The sequence below is a fragment of the Anolis carolinensis genome, chromosome 2 (assembly GCF_035594765.1).
Source record: "Anolis carolinensis isolate JA03-04 chromosome 2, rAnoCar3.1.pri, whole genome shotgun sequence".
In the NCBI taxonomy this organism is placed as follows: Eukaryota; Metazoa; Chordata; class Lepidosauria; order Squamata; family Dactyloidae; genus Anolis; species Anolis carolinensis.
In genome coordinates this window covers 274,478,627-274,501,010 of record NC_085842.1, presented here as the reverse complement: position 1 = coordinate 274,501,010, position 22,384 = coordinate 274,478,627, and the positions used below count along the sequence as shown (strand labels likewise).

Below are 22,384 nucleotides of genomic sequence, written 5' to 3'. Positions count from 1 at the left end.
CAGTTTAAAAACCTTAATTCAAAGAGACTTGGAAGATATTATCAATTGATAACACATATGGCAAAGAGAAGAAGCAGTCTTTAAATAGGAATGAGGGCAGCTAAGTATTTGAGTTGCATGGAAACAGTCGCAATATATAATCTCTGGCATCTCCAAACAAGGCTGGAAAGTATTTACCTGGATCACTCACTATGTTATCTGACAGATTTTGGAAACTTTAATCCAGTGAAATAATTATTCTCACTTTGATTCTTTCTAGCCCCACTGCCCCAATTTTCCTTCAGATAACTCCATACCATTTTCTCATAATTTCATAATTTTAGTTTCAGAAATCTTAGCAGATCTTTAGCCCTCTCCTGTTTTTCCACCTGTTTATTCTGTCTCATGAATTTCAGCCACTACCTCAGAGAGCCCACTACTGTTTTCTAACCTCTGCTTTCTGATTACTATAGTTAAGGCAAGCCCATCTTTCTTTATGCCTGGGACCCCACTCCTTCAGAAATGTCAACTTGAAAGCCAACACTGTGGCTGGGATAACAACCAAAAACATTATCTCTAGTTTTAAGGCATCCAGTATGGTGTCCTGAAGAGTTTAGCCTGTCACAGACAGACAAGCATGCCGACTTTCCTCTTTTATCATTGCAGAGAGGCTTATTTATTTGATGGTTTTCAGTGATCATTTTGTGAATTGCCCAAAGAGCTTTGGCCGTTAGGCAGCATAGATATGCAGTTAATAAATTAATAAGTAGGGCATGACTAGTTGAATTTCGTCTGGCAGAATCTGGATGTGCATCCAGATGCACTTTGCATCAAAAGCAGTGTTGACAGATAACTCCATTGAATTCATATACTCTTCGCAAATCCTCAACTGTTCACGGGATCGATGGGGAAAATGAAGAATTGTAGTTGCTATATGGGAAATGGATGTCTGTGGTGCAGCATTTTCAGATGGAATGTTAGGTTCTGCCAAGTGGAAGTATGCCCAAATTCCCCCTCTCCATATAGAGAGCTCACCTGTTTTCTTTGCACTTTTCTCTTATGACTATTTTGTGGACAGGAAAGAGGAGCGTATAGCCTCACAGTATCCTATATTTGGATGAATAATACTGATATCATCCTTCAGATGTTTCAGGGGGTGATATCATCTTTATCATCATGAGTTCAACTGTAGGAATAGAGCTGAACACTGCAAGGTAAGTTTTTTCCTTCCTCTGGACACTAAATGTCATATGTTGGAGGTGCAGGACACAGATGATTTCACTCTTCAGTGAGTACTTACACAAGGCAAGCAGTGAATATCTCTCTCTGGTAGGTTCATAAAAACATGCAAGTGTAAGCTGGACTTATACTTTTATATATAACCAACAGGTCACAAACCCAATATGTTTCCTATTCCTGCTCCTAGCTGCCTCCCTGTTTTTACACCCTTTGGGTGTCCATATTATTCAGTAGGCTGTAAGGCATAATTGACAGGCATGTATTTTGAGGATAACGTTTTTAAACAACACAAAATACAATCTTATGAACAAAGAACAAGGATTTCCAGAATAACATAGACAAAAGTTTCCAGGAGTGGGAAATTTATATTCAGAAGATGACAAATCCATTCATTAGCTCACCTGATATTACTAGACGTGAATGTGTTACTGTAGCAGAATTGCCGAAATGAATTGGTATAGTATAGCAAACAGTAACAAATGGCTCAAGTGAGTGATCCAAGGCACATTTTAAAAGGATGAAACGTTCTATGTCTGTATGGCTTGTGCACAGATTCGGTTTGGTTGGTTCTCTTTGGCCAATCTAGCTTGTTCGGCTGGTCGTAACAGTAAGGGCTCCGCTGCCTTTTTTGGCCAAAACTAGCCACGTGGCAGGCAGTTATGTCTCCTCCTCTCCTATTTGGCGTCATGCAATGTGTGAAGAGGTTTTCCATGTGCTCACACGGGGTTTCCTTGTGAGCCCTGCCTGTCGGGCCAGAATAGAACAATGGTTCTCAACCTGTGGTCCCCGGATGTTTTTGGCCTACAACTCCCAAAAATCCTAGCCAGTTTACCAGCTGTTAGGATTTCTGGGAGTTGAAGGCCAAAAACATCTGGGGACCCCAGATTGAGAACCACTGGAATAGAAGAATGCCATGAACCAGGCTCCCTTGAAAAGAAGAAAGGAAAGGGTCCCAGGAAGGGTGCTTTCTTAACCCTGTTGCTTAAATTTAGGCCCACTTTAAAAGAAGAAAGGAAAGGATGCCAGGAATTGAAAAGGGAGCCTTGTAAGTTCCCCATTGCCACCAATTGGCTGGATCTTCCTGGATCTTTTGGCTACCTAGCCAAAAACAGATTTTTCTATTAGCTGATTTTCAGGAGGCTCCTGAAAACGGATCTGGATACCAAATGAAATTTGGATACGAAAAACAGATCATCCTCCAGCCAAATTTCACAAGTCTTCTGTCTCTGTCTCTCTCTCCTTCCATCCCCCCCCCCCACTTTTCCCTCCAACCCTTCTTTCCCCAAATAGACACATAGATTTCATGTTAGGTAGGAGAATCCAAAGTGCTTAGCAAATAAGGTTCTTAATCCACTGCTGTCTACTTACCTAGTACTGTGATTTTTGTATCTGCAAACTGAAAATTGCTAGGAAGCAGAACACAGCAGAGATATAAGGAGTATTTTGCCTTGCTGGCTATTTTAGAATCTAACGTTAGCAAAGAAAATGAATGTAGGGAAGTAGATAGAATTTAATCCCCCATATTAAATATTTCAACTATTTGCTGTAGGTTACTTTCTTTTTCAGAAAGAATAGGGTAATTTTAATTTGAAGATAATATAAAACTATTATAGGAGTTTATTAAACACAAACACAAAAGAATTAGTGGAGCTTTCTAAGTGGTAATTAGAAGTAGCTGATGTGTGTCTAATGCCTTTCTTCAGAATCTTTTGAGCAGCAAATCACAATAATGTATGTTTAACTTTTCTGCCAGAAGTAGAGAAATACATATTGTAATAGTTTGCTACTGGTAGAAACTTTAAAATCATAGATATCATAGACTCTTTTTTAAAAGAAAAAAGCTGCAGTGATATCTGTTTTATTATCCCAGTCAATGTATTCAGAAATACACAAGGCACAATTCACAACAACAATCTTAGCTGGAGCATATATATTCAGGATGTGGAAAATAAAACAGAATTGCTTAAGTGTGACAGAATTGTTTTTTGTTTTATGTTTTGCCTGTGTGTTATATACTGATAATACTGCTATATTCCATATCAAATTCATGCTTTGAAGCATTTATGGATCAACAGTCTGATGAATAAGGTATAAGGCTGAGATCAAATTGATCCCTCAAGTAAGTTCCCATTTACATTTCAGGACCTTTACAGGGATAGCAGTGAAAAAAATGAAAAATTAATTTTATTGGTGATAAAACTACAGATTATGCATATAGTTGATGACTAATAAATTGCATGGAGCTCATTCATGAAAGAGATAAAATTAACACGATAGATGTACTTAATGAAGTATCACAACAGTATCGTTCCAAAATATCTAATAATATAAGAAACAGATTATTCAAACAAATCATAGAACCAAAAACAGGATAAGCCAATAAATTTCTCTGTGAACAATGGGCCAAGGCTGTGATGTAAAGGGACTAAAGAATTTGCAATGCCCCTAGCCTGTAGTTTCAAAACACATAGCCGCCCCGAGCCCTAGGGGAGTGGCGGCATATACGTTTAAATAATAAATAAATAAATAAATAAATAAAATATTCATTTTGTGGAAATGAAATACCTAAGGCACATAGTAAACATGATGTTAAATATGTTTTTTCATTTAATGTGTACTTAAAAGAGAAGTGAGCTGTTTCCTTGGGGCAAAAATCTGTAATGTAACAGAGAGACTGGCAAGACTCATGACACCCACTATTACCCCTTCATTTTGGTTTACATAGCAACCAATGGTAGTGCAAGCACAGGGGACTACGGAGTTTTGGGTAGATAACTGAAGGAACTTGATAGAGAGGTTGTCATTTTGTCATCCGAAATGAAAGCAAAGACCCAGAAAGGGGCAGAAGAATGAAAGTGAACAACTATCTTCACAAATGATGCTACAGGGAATGATTTGGTTTCTTAAACTACAATAAGCGATTACATGAAAATGGACATCTCACAGGTGATGTAGCACATCACAATAGTTTTTGCTGATCTCTCTCGCTCAGCTATGTTGGCAGCAACTTTTTGCGGCAGAGAATAGTGTTAGCCATGCTCAGCGGGCGACCAGTGAAGGTCCACAAGACCCAGAAAAAGGAGGGTAACTTGGGGCTCCGAGGTGTGTGTTCTGGGTGGGAAGGTGGTTGGTGGGGGAAGGGAGGCAGGAAAACAGGAGGATTGATGGGTGGGTTGCATTCCCTTGAATTTTAGGCAGCAGTGACATCACCAGGATCCCTGTGTCACCCTCCCATGAATCACCTAATGGCAGTAAATAGTTTTTGGTTTATTAAATACAGTTATGGAGCCTCCGGTGGCTCAGTGTGTTAAAGCGCTGAGCTGCTGAACTTGCAGACCAAAAGGTCCCAGGTTCAAACCTAGGGAGTGGAGTGAGCACCCGCTGTTAGCCCCATATTCTGCCAACCTAGCAGTTCAAAAACATTCAAATGTAAGTAGATCAATAGGTACTGCTCCGGTGGGAAGGTAACGGCATTCCATGCAGTCATGCCGGCCACATGCCCTTGGAGGTGTCTGCGGACAACACCGGCTCTTAGGCTTAGAAATGAAGATAAGCACCAATCCCCAGAGTTGGACACGACCGACTTAACGTCAGGGGAAACCTTTACCTTTTTAAAAATACAGTTATATACAGTAGAGTCTCGCTTATCCAACCTTCGCTCATCCAATGTTCTATATTATCCAACACAGTTTGCCTTTTAGTAGTCAATGTTTTTTTAATCAATGTTTTCAATACATTTCAAAGTTTTGGTGCTAAATTCATAAATACAGTATTAATACATAACATTACCATGTATTGAAGTACTTTTTGTGTTGATTTGTTGTAAAACATGATGTTTTGGTGCTTAATTTGTAAAATCATAACGTAATTTGATGTTTAATAGGCTTTTCCTTAATCCCTCCTTATTATCCAACATTTTCACTTATCCAACACTCTGCTGGCCTGTTTATGTTCAAAAAGTGAGATTCCTACTGTATTACAATTATACATTTTTGTTATTTAATCTATAAAAAGGTAAAGCTTTTCCCCTGACATTAAGTCCAGTCATTTAATCTATACATATCATGAAATTATGTTTTTTTTCTCGAAGTGACACACCACCCAAGTCATGCTAGGTTTTTGGGGGAATTTTGACACACCAAGCGCAAAAGGTTGCCCATCACTGTTACAGAGAGTACTGGGAAAATAGTGCAATAATCCTACAACGGTTCTTGCACTATTTACAAGGGTGTGTGTGTGTGTGTGTGTGTAAATAAATAGTATGGGAATACTTGAATACTCTACACAAATTCTAGTCCTCAGGACCAGATGTACTACATCCAAGGATATTAAGAGAACTGGAAGAAGTAATTTCAGGACCACTAGCAAAAATCTTTAAGAATTCTTCGAGAACAGAAGATGTCTCAGCAAGCTGGATGAGGGCAATAGTTGTTTTTAAGTTCAACTTTAAAAAGACAAAAAAGTGGATCCAAATAATTACTGCATACATGGCCATCCAGCCCGGAAAACTCACAACAGCCCAGTGATTCCGGTCATAAAAGTCTTTGACAACAGATTAATTACTGCATAGTCTCTTTGACATCAATGCCAGGAAAGATTACAGAGCATATAATTAAACAGACAGTCTGTAAGCACTTAGAAAGAAAGTCAACATGGGTTCTTCAAATAGAAGGCATGCCAGATTAATCTTTAATTTTTAAAAAAGAGTTGAAAGCTTGGTAGATGAAAGGAATGCTTTGGATATAGCTCATCTTGTTTTCAGTACAGCCTTAGATAAGGTCCACCATGATATTCTTGCTACTAAAACATAGGCTACATAATGCTACTGGTGGGTATATTTGTGATTAGTTGACCAACTGAACCCAAAGGATGCTCACCAATGGCTCTTCCTCATCCTGGAGAAAAGTGACTGTATGCGGATGATGCTCAACTCTATCACTCCTTTTCACCAGCTGCCAAGGAAGCTGTCAAGGACTGTCAAGCTGTTGGCTGCCATGGATTGGGAGGTTAAAAGGTTGAAGCTTAATTCAGACAAGACAGGGGTACTCCTGCTCTCCTGTATGATGGACTTGGGAATAGTAACCCCACCTGTGCTGGATGGCGTCACATTCCTTCTGATATCACAGGTTTGTAGCTTGGGGATAGTCCTGGACTCTGCCCTAAACCTGAAAGCCCAGGTGGTGGCAGTAACCAGGACTGTCTTTGCTCAGTTAAAACTGGCATGCCAGCTACAACCAGTCCTGGAAAAGTCAGACCTGTCCACGGTGGTACATGTATTTTAATATTCCATTTGGATTACTGCAAAATGCTCTATGTGGATCTGCCTTTGAAAAGTGTTCGGAAACGTCTATTTGTCTAAAGGACATCAGCCAGGATTCGAACTGAATCTATGAAGCGCTTTACGACCTTGGACCAGGATACTTGAGTTAACAATGTGATGGCTAATAAAGCCAATACAATTCTAGGCTGTATCAATAGGAGTGTAACATCTAGATCAAGGGAAGTATTAGTATCACTCTACTCTGCTATGGAATACTGTGTCCAGTTCTATACACCAAAATACAAGGATACTGACAATCTGGAATGTGTCCAGAGGAGGGCAACTAAAATAGTAGACGATCTGGAAACCATACCTATCAGGAGTGTCTTAGGTGGCTAGGCATGTTTAATATGGAGAAAAGAAACTTAAGAGGTGACATGATAGCCATGTTTAAGTACCTGAAAGGACTCAAATGACATCTAAACATCAGGAAGAAACTTCTTACAGTAAAAACTCTTGCATGTACAATATGCTGCCTTGGAGTATGGTGGCATGTTCTTCTCTGGAGATTTTTACACAGAGCCTGGATGGTCATCTACTGGTAGTTAACTGTTTGCATATTCCTTCATGGTACACAGTTGGATTGTTTGGCCATTGTGGTCTCTTCCAACTCTGTTATTCTATTCTTTTAGTAAAATACTTTTGGGATTGTTTTGTGACCCCATGGTACTTCCAAGTATGTTTCAGGGGTGTTTCTTTGAAAGCCACTGCATCTCATTATTGACGTGTTCAGCTAGTTGTCTATTAAGACTTCTAGAAGAAAGGTGGTATACAAATTAGATAGACAGATAGACAGACAGGCAGACAGGCAGGCAGACATGAACCTAAGGGTATTCCACAATATCCAAATACCCAGGAACATTTCATATGAGAGAAAACATTTGTTTTGACAAGCTGACAGGCCACCTTTTCTGAAAGCCTTCTAATCACTTCAGTTTCTGTGCCCTAAAAATATTACCACCATTATATCAAACTGAAAGCAAGGCAAAAAAACAAAAAAAAATCTTGTTGCGAAAACACAGAATCTGTAAACAAGCTTTTAACCCTGAAAGAAAATAGTTATTTTTATTTGCAGAAAGATTTTTTTATTTTTGTGATTTGAGCATGGTGACACCTGCCTTAGCTATAGTCCAATTGCATTATTGCAATATGTTCCTTGTGACATGTCTGTATTTCTGGGCATTATACAAAGTGCTGGCTATGACCTATAAAGCCCAACATAGCTCAGGTCCTAGCTATTTGAAAGACCACAGTTTCCCACAGAGGCCTGCCCAAGCTCTAAAATATTCAGGGGGGGGGGTACTTTTCTGTTTCCCACTGGTTTCACAAGCATAGTTTGCAGGAATGTGAGAGAGGCCCTTATCTATAACTTCTCAGAGGCTTTGGAACCCTTTATCTAGAGCAGTGGTTCTCAACCTGTGGGTCCCCAAGTGTTTTGATCTACAACTCTCAGAAATCCCAGCTAGTTTACCAGCTGTTAGGATTTCTGGGAGCTGAAGACCAAAATATCTGGGGACCCACAGGTTGAGAACCACCAATCTAGGGAGGTTAGTAGAACTGCTCCTATGCTTCCTTTTTATTCCTGCATATTTTGGAGAATCTGTCATGAACAAGAGAAACACTTTTTATAGTGCTATACAGCTTTTACTCTTACTTTCAAGGTAATGTTTAAATGGTTTTTAAAACTGTCATTAATTTAATGTCATTTTGATTTCAGTCTTTCTATGTGTTCAACCAGACTGAGCTTTCATATACTGTTTTTGTCTTTTATAAAATTTGAAGTGAATCTGGGTTTTCTTGTCCATGTAGACTCACCTTGGAATGAGTCTCCTTGTCCATGATGCTTGCCAACTTCTGGTGAGCACTGAGTGTTTTACAGAGCTAAACTGATTTTGCTCTGTTTTGGGCAAAATCGGGAGATACTCTAGAGTTTTCTGAAAATTCCAGATTTTCCCATGGCTTTAAGTCAGTTTTGGCAATGAGATGGGGTCTAATCCAGTGCATGAAGAGTGGAGGGATTGTGCTTGTGTTTGCCACCACTGCTGCTTATGACAGTTACCCCTCCCCTTATTGTTTCTTCTTCCCACACAGGCTACTCTGATGTCAGAATGGGGCATCCACAATAGCCATGGACTCGCATGGAGCTCCATGTCTCTGGAAATGAAAGCAGCAGTGACATGGGGGCTGAGGTGAAGGTCCAGCAGGGCTGATGCAACCTCAACTTGGTTGGACTGTGTAGACACGAACTTGGATTCATTAACCACTGTAGACTCGCCCTTGTCTGGGGAAAAAGTGAGATAAAAATAAAGGGATGGATGCATGGAAGTCTAAGCAACTTAGATGTGTAATTTGCTACCCCTCAAAATAAATTAGTTCTGCTAAGAAAAAAAAAGACGAATCACCCTTTGTACCTGCCATCCTAAAATTATCAGAATATACTACTTAGATACTGCAAAGAAATATCCCACATGTGCTACACTGTTTCTTAGTTTTCTTATCCATTGTGCTACTGCAGAAGTAATATTAGTGTGTGTGTGTGTGAGAGAGAGGTGGGAGGTAGGGAGAGATTGAAAAGAGAAGCAGTTATAGTTTTTCTGTTATATGATAGCAACATTTGTTGGGTCTTTGGTTAGTAGAACTTCTACAAGTTGTAAACTTCTACAAGTTCTAAACTGGTAAAAAAAATCTGTCATATTTTGAGCAATACACAAATATGGTTCGTCCAATTTCCTGTTCCAATCAATGCCATTTTGTACTAGGCTGCATGCCCAAATGAACGTCTCCCTTCAGTGACTTAGTATGTTAGATCAACACTCCTATACCGTATTTTCCTGATTTAGTGGACATATAGAGACAGAATAGAAAAGTATAGACAAAGATAATTGTGATCTAGTTGCTAGCAGTGTACTATTGTATCATTCTGCCTTAAGAATTGGGTTGGTGACTTTGTACATGCAAAGCATGTTCTGCCACTAATCTACAGTTTCTCCCCTGGGGAAGTGCAGTTTCTCTCATTTATTAGGTCATAGGGTAGTACAACAGACCAATAATGCCTGCTCTCAGGAGTGGAAGAAAAATGAACAAAATGTTGTGCCCACACTACTTTTGTTTTTCCTCCTTCTCACAGGACTTTTAATAGTTATCCTTTTATGTGATAACTACATACAGCTTCCAAGAGAAAATAATTTTTCAGTGATACTGTAGGAACCAGAATATGAAGACAATTGGTGCCGGCTTTATTTTTTCATCCACTTTTTCAGAACTTGTACTAAAATCGGAATGTGGTGAGCAGGTGGCTTTGTAGTTGATGAAGACGCTTGCTAGCAATGAAAAAATGGCAAGATGAAACCTCCAAAGCTCAGGAAAGTGGCAATGCATGCAACTTTCCAGCAACTCCTGGCAGTATTTAGTATCTATTCAGTAGAATTTATTTCCAAAAATGTTTTGAATCAGAATGTAAATCCAACAAAATAATGATCTTGGAACTATTTTACTGAAATTTCTATTTATATCCCTTTGGAATTTTCTCAAATAAGCACATAAACTTATCTGCAACATATATAAAATGTATTTGTAACTTCTCTAAGATTAAGGTAAAGGTTTTCCCCTTACATTAAGTTTAGTTGTGTCCGACTCTGGGGGTTGGTGCTCATATCCATTTCTAGGCTGAAGAGCCAGTGTTGTCCGTAGACATCTCCAAGGTCATGTGGCCGGCATGACTGCATGGAGCGCCTTACCTTCCCGCTGGGGTAGTACCTATTGATCTACTCACATTTGCATGTTTTCAAACTGCTAGGTTGGCAGAAGCTAGGGCTAACAGCAGGAGCTCACTCTGCTCCCCGGATTTGAATTGCCAACCTTTTAGTCAGAAAGTTTAGCAGCTCAGTGGTTTAACCCGCTGTACCACCAAGGGGTCCTTTCTAAGATTATCTTGGTTGTAATCATTTAAAAATTAATATCTTTGGCCTTGATCTTGTAGTGATTAGATGCTATGACCTACACAACCTCCTGACAATCTATTTGCAACTTTTTTTAAAAAAATCACTCTTTTTGTTTTTACTTTTAAACATTTGTTATTCACTACATTTTCTATATTACTCAGACTTTGCATTCTGCCAGCCATGATATCATTTTCCTCATCTTCTTGTTAGTGCTATATCCCAACCCTCAAATTACTTTTTAAATGTAGTGTAATGCCAAATTGTAATCTCTTTCTCTGTGTTTCTGTTCAAAAGTTATTATTTACTGCAACACCCTTATGACTGAGTTATATCAGAGAGAATAAGACATCATCAACTACACAGATTTCCTACAATGCTCTTTCAGCTGCTTTGGTGCCTCTTGACTTCCTCATTTGGATCCTATTCACAAGAATGTGATTAATAATGTTCTTTCCCCTAAATAAAATTCAGTTTTTGCGTGCATTCTTCATAAAATATTTAACAGAAATTCATCCTGGGAACAGTAAACATCAGCTCTCTAATATCAAGATCAATTACTTGGATTTTTTCCTTCCATACATTTCTGTTTTATTGTTGTTGCAATTTTAACATCCTCCCCATTTGCCTTGCATCAAATGTGACTTTAATACATAGCATGAAAACAATGTAGAATATATGATAAAATGAGGGTATAGGAGTGTTGATCTAACATACTAAGTCACAGGAAGTCGACAGTCATTTCTTAGTTCTCTGGAAGATCTCTAAATGATACTCAGCTTCAACTCTGAAAGCAGCTGACTGTACATGCAGGAGGGAGATATGCAATTTGGGTTAAAGGTAGAAAACTTGGCATATTCATCGGAAGTCACCAAGCATCATATAGATAGTTGGCATTGAATTCAAGTTGAGTCCAGGTTTTTAATTTGTGTAGACAAACCCAATATTAACTCTAATGAAATATTACATACACCAACACATTGTTTCATTATGTAGGAAAAATATTGGACATGGACGTGCATTTTTTTCACAGCAATGAGAAGACCAAGTTATGCATATTTATTTGAAGCTGTATCAGAGGTTGGTTTTTATAATTCAGATTAAAAGTGTAATTTTACATATGTGTTTCCAGAAATCAGGACCCATTGAGTGTGGTGGAATCTAAGGTAAAGGTAAAGGTTTTTCCTGGCATTAAGTCTAGTCGTGTCTGACTCTGGGGGTTTGTGCTCATCTCCACATCTAAGCCGAAGAGCCGGTTTTATCTGTAGACACCACCTGCTGTTATATAGGACTGGATGCTTGAAAAATTACTGTTTGCACTACGGTTTCCAGAATTATTTAACCAATATGACCAGAGCCATGGTCAGTGCCATTTAGCATTAAGAATGTCCTGGCGAGAAGAGGTGTTTCAAAGTGGAACAAACTATAGTAGAGTCTCGCTTATCCAATCTTCACTTATCCACCATTCTGTATTATCCAACGCAGTCTGCCTTTTATTAGTCAATATTTTTGCAGTCAAGGTTTTCAATACATTGCGATGTTTTGGTGATACATTTGTAAATACAGTAATTGCTACATAACGTTACTGTGTATTTAACTTGCTTGTTCTGACAATTTGTTGTAAAACCTGATGTTTTGGTGCTTAATTTGTAAAATCATAACATAATTTGACGCTTAATAGGCTTTCCCTTAATCCCTCCTTATTATCCAACATTTTCGCTTATCCAACGTTCTGCCGGCCCGTTTATGTTGGATAAGTGAGACTCTACTGTATATCAGAAGGTGACAGATTCTAATTCATTGGAAGTTTTAAAAGAGAGATTTGATGGCCTTCTGATTATGATAGTAATGATAACAAAAACAACAGTTTTCTTGAGTTCTGAAGAATCTATAGATTCAGATGTGAGGACAGAATAAATTGTGCTCATTGCACATATCAGTGAGAAAATACATTTTCTCTAAGCATTTCCTAGATCTTCTAACATGGTATGCTTTTGTCAGAATTCGACCATAGAATCTCACTGGAAAATCTAGAAATGATAGAGAGATATTCTTTGTCGGCATTTTCTAGGTCTTCCAGCATGATTATATGGTATGCTTCTGCTGGAAGTTGTTCATTTCTATAGGGTTCATTATTATCTGCAGTTTCACAGTACCAGCTTTTGAATGATAGAAGCAGCAGCAATTACAATTACAATGAACTATGATATAGTGACAGACTTGGATTGTACTTGGAGTCATGTCTGACTCTGAGGGTTGGTGCTCATCTCCATTTCTAAGCCAAAGAGCCGGCGTTGTAGACACAACTGTTGTCTGTAGACATGACTGGCAATCATGCCGGTCATGTGGCCGGCATGACTGCATGGAACACCGTTACCTTCCCGCCAGAGCAATATCTATTGATTTACTCACATTGGCATGTTTTCGAACTGCTAGGTTGGCAGGAGCTGGAGCTAACAGCGGCCACTCATGCCGCTCCCGGTGTTTGAACCTGGGACCTTATTTTAATCTAATTAATTTAAAGTGTAATTGATTATAATTATAATTGTTTTATACATGTGTTTATATTTGTAAGCCACCCTGAGTCCCTCCTTGGGGGGGTGAGAAGGGCGAGGTAGAAATGTTGTAACAAACAAACAAATAAATAAATATAAATACCACAGTAAGTCCAGGAGCTACTGATATAAAGCTGTACTGTATACTTTTGAACATCAGATGCTGCGCTTATATGAACAAGGAAGAGTCATGCGCACAATTCCTATTTATAAGTGTCCTGGAAGCACCTGACTAGCTACAACTACAGACAAAACACCAGGCGAGACTGCCAGACTTAGCAAGGTGCTGCTTATGTGCTTATAATTTCATGTGTATTTAATAGACTGCAGTATTTCCTACTGCAGTGTGAGATTTATACTGCTTAAGATGATTTAGAACTCTGATAATGGGATTTTTAAAATAGTACAAGCATGCAGATACTGCAAAACTATTGGATAACAGCAGTAGGGTGAGAAAAAGGTAGAAACGTATTGATGTGAACAGCGGGGTTGAGAAAAACAGCAGATTTCAACAGAAACCTATTCCAGCATTCTAAATGTTGGACAAATAAAGGCACCATGGGAGGGAGCTGGGTAGGTGTGCAAGTCCCATTTCCAACGACTTAAATTTCTATCACACATGGTGGGTGACTTTCTAAAGTGAGGAGACTTTTCTATCTTTGGAGGCTTCTCTTTGATGTATAATTCTGGTATGGGACATAGCAAAAGTTGGCTTCTACATGTGAAGGGCAAAAAAGAAGTGGTGCTAGTTAATACATTCCAGGCAAATATATAATGTCTGAATAGGACTTTAGTTTTATGCATTTTTCAGAATATTTTTGAAGTGTCAGTTGTGTTCTCCCCATTTGTCAATGTGAAGATCAAATTAGATCTCAGCTGAGATTTAAAAGAGACATGCACAAGAAATGGAAAAGGGGGGAAATCACCAAAGTGGAATTCAAACAAGTAACCAACATATGTAGGGAAAGGGTTCATAAGGCTAAGGTGCAGAATGAGTTCAAGCTTGTCAGAGAGATTAACAATAAAAAGGGGCTCAGTAGAAAAAGGAAATGGTAGGGTTTCTGCATGAAGAAGGTGGTGAAATGCTAGTAGGGGATAGGGAAAAGGCAGAGCTGCACAACACCTTCTTTGCCTCAGTCTTCTGCCAAAATGAGATTGGTGTTCAAGCTGAGCAATATGTAGTACGTAGATAAGATAATAGGGAAAATGCAACCCAAAATAAGTAAAGAAGTATTCCAGAAATACCTGGCTACTCTATAAATGAATTCAAGTCTCCAGGGCCAGATGAACTACATCCAAAAGTATTGAAGGAACTAGCAGAAGACATTTCAAAACCCCTGGCAATAATCTTTGAGAATTCTTGGAGAACAGAAGTCCCAGCAGATTGGAGGAGGGAAAATGTTTTATCTTCAAGAAGGGAAAAATTAGGACCCAAACAATTACCGTTTAGTCAGCCTGACATCAATGCCAGGAAAGATTCTGGAGCAAATCATCAAGGAGGCAGCCTGCAATCATTTAGAAAGGACTGATGTGATTAATAAAAGTCAACATGGATTTTGCACAAAAAAAAAGTCATGCCAGACTAATCTTACCTCTTTTTTCGATAGACTTACAAGCTTGGTAGATGAAGAGAATGCTCTGGATGTAGAATATCTTGATTTCAGTAAGGCCTTCAACAAGGTTTCCCATGACCATCTAGCAAACAAATTAGTCAAATGTGGGCTAGGCATTACTACTATTAGGTAGTTTTGTAATTGGTTGAGCGATCAAACCCAAAGGGTGCTAACCAATAGTTCCTCTTCATCCTGTAAAGAAGTGACTAGTGGAGAGCTGCAGAGTTCAGTCCTGGGCCCAGTACTGTTCAACATCTTTATTAATGACTTGGATGAAGGTTTACAGGGTGGGCTTATCAAGTTTGCAAATGACACCAAACTAGGAGGGATAGCTAATACTCCAGATGACAGGATCAGAATTCAAAATGACCTCAGCAAACTAGAAAACTGGGCCAAAACTTACAAAATGAATTTCAACAAGAACAAATATAAGATACTACACAGGCAGAAAAAATTAAATGCAAAGATAAATGATGGTTGATGACTGGCTTGAGAATAGTCCTTGCGAGAAAGATCTTGAAATCTTCATGGCCAACAAGTTGAACATGATCTAATAGTGTGATGCAGCAGCGAAAAAAAGCCAATGGGATTTTGGGCTGCATTCAAAGGAGCATAGTGTCTGGATTGAGGGAAGTCATGGTGCCTCTCTATTCTGCTCTGGTTAGACCTCACCTGGAATACTGTGTCCAATTCTGGGCATCACAGTTCAAAAGAGATATTGATGAACTAGAAGATATTCAGAGGAAGGCAACTAAAATGATCAAAGGTCTGGAGACCATGTCCTATGAGAAGTGACTTAAAGAGCTGGAGATTCCACCTCTTCCTGATTGTAAGAGTTGTTCAGCAATTGAGCTCTCTGCCTCAGAGTGTGGTGGAAGCTCCTTCCTTGGAAGCTTTTAAACAGGCTGGATGGCCATCTGTCAGGGGTACTTTGTGTTTTTCCTGCATGGCAGGCAGCTGGACTAGATGGTCTATGTGATCTCTCACAATTCTATGATTCTATGATTCTAGATGTTAAGATTAATTGTGCAGTTTACAATTAACTCATTTCCCCTACCATGACATAATGTTTCTCAGCAATCAGACTTACAAATTAATCCAGTGTTTATTTTCTAATGACCAATCACAAAAAAGCATGCTAAATGAAAAATATAGGTAAAAACTGTTGTGACAAGCAGATAGTTTTCATCACTTGTGGATACAGCTTTCCTTAAAAAGTGCTATGTGTATTTTAACTTGCCAGAGCTTACTCTTCATGGTTGGTTACACCCATGTTGTCATCTCTATAGTATCCACATGCATGGCCATATGTTGGAAGGATATAAACCTGCTTTGCCAAACTCAAGGCCTCTCTCAATTCTTTCTGATGCCTGCTCACTCGCATTATGGTATTCAGTGAAAGTAAGTAATCAACTTCAGGGCCAACTAGTTTTTTGTTTTTTTAAACCCTATTATCTTGATCGACCATGTGTTACAATGTGAATGTTTTATTTGTCATTTTACATGGCCAATACTGATCCAGCAAGAAAGTCATGGAAGATTAGAATGGGTAGTGCTTTTAGTTATAACAGGAGATCAATATGTGAAGGCACATAATCAACAGGGATAGTCAAAGACTTTCTGTGTGTCTTGTCTCAGTCATAAATCAAAATTTATTAAGACTTTAGTCAATAAATAAGAAGATAAATGGGACATGGAAGGGTGATTATAATGGAATGAGATAAGATCCCCCAATGTAACCACAGTAACTATCAAAAGCAAAATCATCTATGCCAAAGTATTTTGGATTTCTGTGTTTGGCATTGAAAATTGGACAGTAACAAAAAAATTTAAACAACTAAACACAAATAGCTGCACTTGAACTGTGATGCTGGAAACCTGGTTCTGTAGATTCCAGGGACCACTAAAAAAAACAAACACATGAATAGGTTCTCAAGCAAATCAGGTCTGAACATCAGAAGCCAAGATGACTAAAAAGAGGCTGTTGAACTTTGGACATATTATGAGATGATACGACTCATTGAAAATATGATAATGCTAGATAAAGTGGAATGGAATGTAAAAAAAGAAAAGGATCATGCTACAGATTGATTGATTCAATCAAGAAAGTCAGACTCTGAGTTTGAAAGATTGGAGCAAGGCAATGTGTGGTCAAAAGCTTTCATGGCTGGAATCACTGGGTTGCTATGAGATTTTTGGGCTGTATGGCCATGCTCCAGAAGCATTCTCTCCTGAGGTTTCATCCACATCTCTGGCAAGCATCCTCAGAGATTGTGAGGTGTGCTGGAAACTAGGCAAGTGGGATTTATATATCTGTGGAATGTCCAGGATGGGAGAAAGAACTATTGTCTGTTTGAAGAAAGTGTGAATGTTGCAATTGACCACCTTGATTAGCAAAGCTTGACTGTTTCCTGACTGGGGGAATCCATTGTTGGGAGGTGATTAGCTGGCCCTGGTTGTTTCTTGTCTGGAATTCCCCTTTTAGTGTTGTTCTTTATTTACTGTCTGGATTTTAGAGTTTTTAAAATATTGGTAGCCAGATTTTGTGGTTGTTAGAGTGGTCCAGCATTTCTATGTTCTCAAATAATATGTTATTGTATGTCCAAGTTGGTTCATCAGGTGCTCTGCTATGGCTGACTTCGCTGGTTGAGTTAGTCTGCAGTGCCTTTCATATTTCTTGATTCGTGTTTGGCACTGCATTTGGTGTTCCCTATGTAGACTTGTACACAGTTGCATGGTATATGGTAGATTCCTGCAGAGGTGAGAGGATCCCTCTTGTCCTTTGCTGAACATAACATTTACTGGATTTTCTTAGTAGGTCTGTAGATAGTTTGTAGGTTATGCTTCTTTCCAGAAGACATCACAGCCCTGTTTCACCATTGCCTCAGCACTAACTACTTCCAGTGGAAGAATTAATTCTATGAACAGAAAGATGGAGTAGCCAAGGAGAGCCCTCTCAGCCCGGTCATAGCAAATTTCTACATGGAACACTTTGAAAAACAAGCCCTGGATTCAGCAACAAAAAGCCCATTATATAGTTCAGATTTCTGGATGACATCTTCACCATTTGGAGCCATGGAGAAGAAGAACTAAACAAGTTCCTGGACCACCTCAACAGCATCCACCCAAACATCCAATTCACCATGGAAAAAGAAAATGAAGGAAAACTGCCATTTCTATATGTCCTAGTCATCCGCAAATCCAATCAACAATTGAGCCACACAGTTTACAGACATGAATAGATACCTACACAAAAACTCCAACCATCACCCAAGTTAAAAAAGAAGCACAATTAAAGCCTTGGCAGACCATGCAAAAAGAATCTGTGAACCTCACCTCCTCCCAGGTGAACTGAACCACCTAAACTGGGCTCTACAGGCCAATGGATATTCCACCACTGACATCAGAAGAGCTGCAAGACCAAGAACCAAGCCACTGGAGTAAAGACAAAGATCCGCCCAGAGGAAAAGTTTTCTTGCCATACATCAAGGGAACCACTAACTGCATAGGGAAGCTGATGAAGAAACACATTGGTATTTTTTAAACCCAATGGGGCCTGGATTAAAGTTCAAACACCTTCCCCCAACATCTGCACTTTCCTGTGGGGAGGGTGCCCAGATGCCCTGCAGAGCACCCAGACACAAAAAAATCCCCCAGAAAAACCTTTAAAAAAGGAAATAACTTACCGGAATGTACCAATTATGCACGAAGAGGCCGGGGGAGGCAGGAGCGACTTGCCCCCCCCCCCTAATTTCCTCATGCATAATTGGTACATTCCAGGAAGTGTTCTGAGAGGCCTTATGGCAGCCCAATAAGTTCTTAACCATTTTTACGGCTATTGTGGAAAGGGGTGGGGGTCATCTCTGGGCTCCAGGAGCACAGAAGGTGCGAGATGGGTGTATGGACAGGCTACAGGGAAGTCCCAGGATTCCCTGTGGTCCTGTCCATACAGAGCCCATAGCCCATTAGACCCAAGTCTTTCACAAAGGTGCTGTCTAATGGGCTATCTAATTAATTCAGGACAAAGCAGGGTTTTCCTGCTTTATCCCAAAGGAATTTGTTTTTATGTGGGGTGTAATTTGGACACTACATGTAAAGATGCAGGAGGGTGCACATTTTGGATGCTGTTTGAATGCACCCAGAGTGTGGTGATGTCTCCTTTTCTGGAAGTTTTTAAGCAGAGGCTGGATGGAAGTGCTTTGATTGTGTGGGGGATTGGACTAGACAGACAGCATTGTGGTCTCTTTCAACTCTATGATTCTATGGATTGTTGCTCTGGGTTGCTGTTAAGAATTGAGCACTATGTTGTATAGTCTCCTGCTGTTATACACTCAGATACATTATGAAATAGTTCTTTAGTTCCTTATGTTAAGAAAAAAAATACTAAAGATTTAGTGAAATAAGATAGATTTCTGATTCTAATGATTCAAACGATAGACAGATTGTCCATTATTTTGTTTCACAAATAAACATTAGCATTTTGCTTTGTGGGAATTAAACAAAAATAAAGTCAGATAGTGGGAAACAACCGAGTTCTCATTTTCTGCTGGTGTATAAAACAAAAGCTGCTGTTCAAATCCCCCTGGCCAACCCTCCAGATAAAATCATTTAATTGATGCTAAATATTTCACATTTGGAGTTTCTATAAAACAAACACCCTTCTACTCATCGACCACTTTTTCTCTTGGTTTGAAGCAATCAAGCCTTGCTGTAGACTAGTTAATATGTCATTCGAAGCCATCTGCTCATCACTTCTAGAATGAATTTGTTCCCCAGAAGCCTACAAAAGCTAAAGCAAAAATAATTTAGTAAAGCTTAGTTGACGAGGGACATAAAAAGGTGTAGTCAAGGGAACCATGCTTTTTCAAAACTGAATTTGAACTCACAAATACAATCTGATGGAACAGTTTGAAACACTTCACTCTCAAACTAATGTTTTTTCTCACATTTGGCATTTTAAGCCAATCCAAGAAGAGGGCAGCTGTCCAGAAGAGTCAGTTCAATATCTCAGTTGTATAGAAGGATTTATTTAAGTTTATTTCCTGCTTTGCTTTACTTTTTCTCTGGCCAGCTTAAAGAATCCCTTTTTAAAAGAAAAAATGTAAAAGCTAGTTATTTAAAATTATATCATTGTCTTTTGAGCTACTTGAGTCTATGTGTTGGAGATAGTGCCACAAAATATGTTGACTTAGTTATCCCTCATTCATTCATGTATTTTACATTCAGGATATATCTTTAAAAATTCCCTTATTATTAACCATCCTGGCTATTATGATCTTAAGAAGTAGTCCTGTTGAAGGTAGGTTTTCTTGAAGATTTCTACTTGATAAATATTGTAGGAGAAGATTTTCCTCTATGTTGCTTTATCTACAATGTATTTTCAGTCATTTCCCATGCTCATTGCTTTTAGAAGGGACATGAAGGTGTGAAGTTACACACACAACATGCATCAATCTTCATGCATACCAAATATTACCATATTCTTTCTCAATCCTTGGAGAAGCACCTGCTTAGGCCAGACCCAGCTTCCACTGCAGCCTGCCAACACATAGTTTCAAAATGCCAAAATGTCAAAACTCCAAAAAGAACATCTCCAAAACGCACTCCTTTCTCTTCCCATGAGAAAAGGAGGCTCCAAAAGTGACTAGAATCCTGCTTTCCCACAAATCTGCCACTTTCCCATACACCATCTCCACTGAGCATGGCAAGTGTACAGTGTTGCTGTCCTTTTACACTTTGTCACTTATATAGCAATATTTTGCTGATATTGTCCCAAAGTTGTAAATGAATGATAGACTTCTTCCATTCTGGAACCATCTCAGTTTCCTGGACCAGATGTTGACTCTTCTTGATTGGTGTTGGCTTTCTGTTGACTTACTTCTTAACAGTTGTAAACATTTCCTTAACTGTGTTGTCGAAGGCTTTCATGGCCAGGATCACAGGGTTGTTGTATTTTTTCCACATTTATGGCAGGCATCCTCTGAGGACCACCAAACGCAGTGCCCAAACTCGAATCAAAGAACATGAAAGGGATTGCAGACTAACTTAACCAGAGAAATCAGCCATAGCAGAGCAGCTGATGAACCAACCCGGACACAGTATATTATTTGAGAACATAGAACCATGTCGGACTACACAGAGAAGCCACTGAAATTCACAAGCATGTGGACAACTTCAACAGAAAGAAGGAAACCATGAAAATGAACAAAATCTGGCTACCAGTATTAAAAAATTCAAAAATCAGAACAGTAAATAAGAAGCAACACTCTGAGACATGGGAACTAGGGGCAGCTAACAAAGGATGCCCCCAGGCAGAAAGTAGCCAGTAGAATAAGCCATTCAATGCAAATTAGGGTGATTAACTGCAACATTCACGCTGGCCTCCAACTGACAAGTGTTCTTCCCTCACCCTGGACTTCCCACAGATATATAAACCTTCCTTGCTGAGTTTCTCCATACCTCACAACCTCTGAGGATGCCTGCCATAGATGTGGGTGAAACGTCAGGAGAGAATACTTCTAGAACATGGCCATACAGCCCGGAAAACATACAACAACCATTTCCTTAACTTGATGTAAAAATTTCTCTTATCATAGTTTACCAGGCAGGTCAACTATTTCAGGTCTTATTAGCAACTTTTAATTACAATTCAAAAAGTAGGTAGTCAGTCATCACAGACCTTAGTCTACAGACTGGTGTCTTCAAATTTTAGTTCCCATTCATTCATCTTCCATTCATACCCACACATAATATATTCATATTTTGGTCACAATAGCCACCTTTTTATTTTTTTAAGAAAGTGCAAAAACAGAACAAAAAAAATAAAATCTAATTTTAAGCTGAAGGAGGAACTTGAGAGGGAAAGCTGATCTTTCAGGAAAAAATGACTAATGGACTGTGAATGCACAAGGAATCTCTGTTCCTTAGCAAATAAATGTTATCTGTGATTCAGGAATAAAAGTTCTCTATTCTGGAATAATAGAAAAGATAATATTAGATGGTTTTATATACCTGGTGTAGCAGACAACAGGCAACTGAAAGGCCAGTGTGCAAGGAATACCATGGTAACATAATATCCATTGAAATTAAATTTGTTGTTAACTGTCATCAAGTTGATTTGGACTTTTTTCTTCTTTTGTCTCTATAATTGTAGTATAAACATGGATTATGTTAATGAGTTTTCCCTGGAGTCTAGATATTTTTCTGTCAGAGTTTCTGTCAATCATTGTACTGCTTCTACTAAATCTCCTCTCACTATTTCTTCGTAGATTTTCATTTCCTGATTTAAACCTCATGTAATGATTTGACTCTAAATGTCCCATTCACGTTCCCTTTAGCTCACTTACCCAAACATTACAAAGTATAAATATTCAATTTCTTATTTTGCAGTATCTCGCTTCCTTTGATTTATTCTTCCCACATTCTATCTTCCTATATGTATTGTGCAGATCCTGATGCTCATTTCATCTCTGAGCATGTCAACAGCTGAATATTCAATTGTGCCACCAGACAAAGTGCTACTCATAATTGTCTTCTGATCTGCTCCAGCAACCAGTTGAGTTCCAGGATTTTCAAGGTAAAAGACACTCAAAACATGTTGTTTACTATGCCTCCTTCTGTACTTAAAAGTGTTAGGTCTGTTGTCTGAGAGATCCTCCATTAGTATCCATGTCATTTTTAATAATTGGTTTTTAGAGTCGAAATGCAGCCTTGTATAAAGTTTGAAGTAGACCACTGTTT

At 38.8% G+C, this 22,384-nt stretch overlaps 1 long non-coding RNA gene across 1 annotated transcript in view; it reads left to right on the top strand.

The window, feature by feature from the left end:
• Positions 1-22,384, top strand: part of LOC103279345 (uncharacterized) — a 38,020-nt gene that overhangs the window by 5,155 nt on the left and 10,481 nt on the right. Inside the window, exon 2 of the long non-coding RNA XR_506716.3 lies at positions 22,093-22,220. This is a non-coding gene — a long non-coding RNA (uncharacterized LOC103279345). The remainder of the gene's footprint in view (positions 1-22,092; positions 22,221-22,384) is intronic.